The following is a 4,068-nucleotide window of genomic DNA, read 5'->3' on the forward strand; positions in this document are numbered from 1 at the left end:
TTTTGAAGGTTCCCAGGCAGTGCCCGCTTGTCCTTCTGGTAAAGATAGAGCATATAATCTGATTTTTGTTTGTTTGTTTTTGCTAACGTTGGGAGGGCTATATTAAGGCGAAATTTTGATGTTAACAATGGGAGGGCTGCATGTGAGGCATGCAGTGTAACGTGGAATTTGGGAACCAACTCAGCATAGTTCCAGCATAGGTGTGGTGATTGGTCGATGTGGCCGCGGGCGTACTGGGCGTTTGGGGAGTTTCAATCATCCGGTCACCTGTAAAGAGATCTTAGAGCTGATTATCTTGCAAACAGGGATAAGGGACGCAGATGTTTATCACCAGTGGGATCGTAGTGTCCTAGTGCCTGAATCTGACTGTTTTCGCTGGTTACCGATTTCTGGTACAATGTCCTCGCTAACCTCTTGAAATGACTTTTTATTGATGACATTCCCGTCTGTTCATGTAAGGTTGTAATTGGTGTTACCCTCGGCAATTTTGTTATTATCCTGAGGACTTTATTTTGAAATGTCTGTAATTTATTTATGTGAGTGTTGGCAGCATAGCCCCACGCGGGGGAGGCATATGACAATATGGAACGGAGGAGTGATTTATAAATTACCAACGCTAAATTAATGTCAATTGTGGAGGATTTATTTAATATAGGATACAGTTGTCTGAGTCTGTAATTAGCTTTGCGCAAAATACAGGATATGTGGGTACGGTAGGTTAATTTTGAGTCAAGTGTAACACCAAGATACTTCGTTTCCTTAGTCCAAGATATGGTTTTGTTAAAAATCTTTACTTGATGCTTACTGCAGCCCTGATGTCGCAGTCGTTTAGAAAAGAGTGTAATTGTGCACTTTTTTACATTAATCTGTATTCTCCATTTCCGGAACCACGGTTCTAAAAGGCTTATGGCAGAGTTTAACTTCCTGACTGAGATATCTATGCTACCTGACCGAACACTAATATTCGTGTCATCAGCATAGACCGATATGGCTATGTTGGAGTCATTTTCAATTGAAGGAATGTCATTAATATAAATATTGAAGAGTGTGGGTCCAAGTAAGCTGCCCTGAGGCACTCCGGCCTGAATGGGGCGTAGGTTTGAATAATAATTTTTGTGCATTATAAAAAAGAATCGATTCTGGAGGTAGTTATGTATTATATGAAAGAAGTGAGGTGGAATTTTGGCCGAAATGAGTTTAGCAATCAACCCGGTGTTCCAGACCTTGTCGAATGCTCGTTCAATATCCAGGAATAAGGTTACTGTAGCTTTGTTATTGTTGAAACCGTGCGTAATGCGCTCCACATTCCTTAACAACGCATGTGTTGTGGAGTGGCCTCTTTTAAAACCGTATTGGTCATTTCTGATAGCTTGCAGCTTCCTAAGTTCGAAGTTTAGTCTTTTTAGAATGATTTTCTCTAAAAGTTTACCTAAAGAATTTAGAAGGCTTATTGGTCTATAATTTAGTGGGGACGTATGGTCTTTGCCTGGTTTCGGAAGCATAATAATTTTTGCCTCTTTCCATTGTGTAGGAAAATAATTTAGGGCAAGTGATCTATTAAACAGTTTTGCAATAAATTTGAAAACAAACCGCGGCAGATGCTGAAGTATTATATTCTGTATCCCGTCAGGCCCTGCTGCTTTGCGTGATTTGAGGTGGCGGACAATCCAAGCGATTTCTGAATGATTTGTGGCCCTCATCCGGTCTGTGAGTGGCTGTGCAAGGAAGTCATTCACTACCTGTTCAGTGCTAACTGTAAAAGTACGATCAGCATCCAAATTGGTAGTGAAAATTTGTTCCAAGGTATCGGCAAATACGTTTACTTTTTCCTGGGTTTCGGTCACAGTTTTCCCATTAATGGTAAGGGGTGGGATGTTAAAATTTGTGTTTGTTAAACTTTTAGTTATCCGCCAGGTGTCTCTCATGTTATTAGTGTCCAGCCCTTGTAAAGTTTTCTGCCAGGTGTTCGATAATTGTTCTTTTATTGCCGAATCTATTTGCTCTTTTAAAGAATTAATGAGAGGGCGAAGAGTAATATCACGGGTTCTTTGCCATTGCGTCCGAAGCCTGTTCCTCTTTTGAATGAGTACACGAGTGGAAGCTGCAATCTGCATTGATTTGAAAGTTTTCCTTCTTAACGGTACAGCATAGAGAGTGGCTCTGTTGAGGATGTCTGTAAGGTGCTTAACCGCTACATCAATCTCGCTCTTTGAGCAGTTCCCTTCTAGGCACTGAGTATTCAGATTGTTTACTAAGTAATTTTGAAAAAGTTCCCAGTTCGCTTCCCGGTAGATAAAATTTTGTTTAATTTCGTCAGGTTCTACTGGCCCACGTATGGTCAATAAGACGGGGTTGTGATCGGATGTGGAGAGGCTGCCTAGGGTGCGTACAGAGTGACGTGACAGTACGTTACTGAGGATGGCAAAGTCAAGTATTTCCGCCCCTGCAGGGTTTCTGTCTGGAAAATGCGTAGGCTGTGACGGAGCGGAAATTATGTAATTATTTTTGTAATAATGATTTAAAAGGGATTGTCCCGCCGCGTTATTCTGTCTAGCGCGCCATGTTACGTGCTTGGCGTTGAAATCGCCTGCAAGAATTACCTTGTGCCCGGTTGCTATGAGGAGGTCTAAGTCACGTTCTATTATTTTTCCTGGCGGATTGTAGACCGAAATTAATACTATGGATTCCTTATTAATGTTGAGTTGAATAGCTGTAGCTTCCATATGTTGTAAGCGAGGAAGGAGAATTTCTGAGTGTTTCAAATCCTGACGTATTAGAATGGCTGTTCCGCCACCCCGCTGGTTTAGCCTGTCAGTCCTGTACGTTATGTAGTTCGGACATTTAAATCTCGTGGATGGCTGTAAGTGCGTTCCACTTATTAGTGCTTTGGGCATGCTATTGGCTTCCAGGTAATTTGTGAACTCGTATTTTTTCGATTTAATGCCCCTGCAATTCCAGAATAAGATATTGGTGTGTGAGGACTTACCCATTATGTGGAAGACCTAGGAGGTTGACTAGGAAGTTCCTGAATATGACCGGGAGGGCACTCTCATATGGGTGCTGCATAAATTGCAGGAGCATGACTGACATTGTTTGCAGAAGGCACTGAAAGGAAAAGTTTGGGTTGAAAGCCCGAACACAATTGACAAATTCCCTAGTTTGATGTTCAGTGTACGAGTTACCTAGTCTCTGTCTGGGAGGCTGATGGCCGTGCTGATGCATGTTATCTGCCGACTGCAATAAATTTTGGTCAGAAGAAATGTAACTGTGTTCCTCCCGCGGGTGTGTTGTGTCTTGTTGCTGGGTATGAGTTTGTCCCTTTGTTCTGGTCAACTTGGGGGCAGAGTGCCGAGAATTAGGGGCGACCGAAGAATCTGAGTTAGGCTCGTCCCCTACCCGGGGGGTGGGGGGGTGAAGCAGGTATGTTTTGTTCTGGCGAAGAAATGGCAGTTTCAGAGTTAACGGGTTCTTTTGCAGCTGGTTGAAGGTTATTGTTTACTGAAGGGTTACGGTGCACGTTGCAAGTGCAGCTTAGTTTATGGGAAATCCGCGGATCTTGTCTGTAATAAAACTGCGGAATTTCCGTGTGAGGTACAAACATGTAATTGGACGGAAGGTTACGCGCTTGATTTAAACGCGGAGGAGGAGGGGGAGGTTGTGGCAATTGTGAAGTTGAAAAGTTCAGAGGCCTGCTCCAAGCGTTTCCGGGACTCATAGGCGGATAGTCTGGAGGGATTTAGAGGGAGGATTTTGCGGATGGATAGATTAAAATGAATTTCGCGCTCTGCCATATTAGCAGGCTGGCGATTATTCAACTTTTCAGGCTGAGGTTTATTTCTCATCTCCTTTTCTAGGAGGTTCCGAAAATAGGGGCAACCTCTGTACTTGGAGCCGTGATCTCCGATTTTGCACAGAGCGCACGTGGGCACAAAGTTCGGTTCAAAACGTTTTTCACATTGCCACGAGCAACGTTCCTCTGCACAGTGGGCACAAGCCGGAGGGGCCTGACAATTTGCCGCCACGTGAAAGAATTGCTGACACCGTGCGCACTGAGGCGGCACGGCGCGT

At 43.6% G+C, this 4,068-nt stretch overlaps 1 protein-coding gene across 1 annotated transcript in view; it reads left to right on the top strand.

Annotated features, from left to right (window-relative positions):
- LOC111864676 (calcium-binding protein E63-1) overlaps positions 1–4,068 on the top strand; it is a 72,488-nt gene that overhangs the window by 38,595 nt on the left and 29,825 nt on the right. The gene's annotated exons all lie outside the window — the stretch shown is intronic.

This window comes from Cryptotermes secundus, unplaced genomic scaffold (assembly GCF_002891405.2).
Source record: "Cryptotermes secundus unplaced genomic scaffold, Csec_1.0 scaffold418, whole genome shotgun sequence".
In the NCBI taxonomy this organism is placed as follows: domain Eukaryota; kingdom Metazoa; phylum Arthropoda; class Insecta; order Blattodea; family Kalotermitidae; genus Cryptotermes; species Cryptotermes secundus.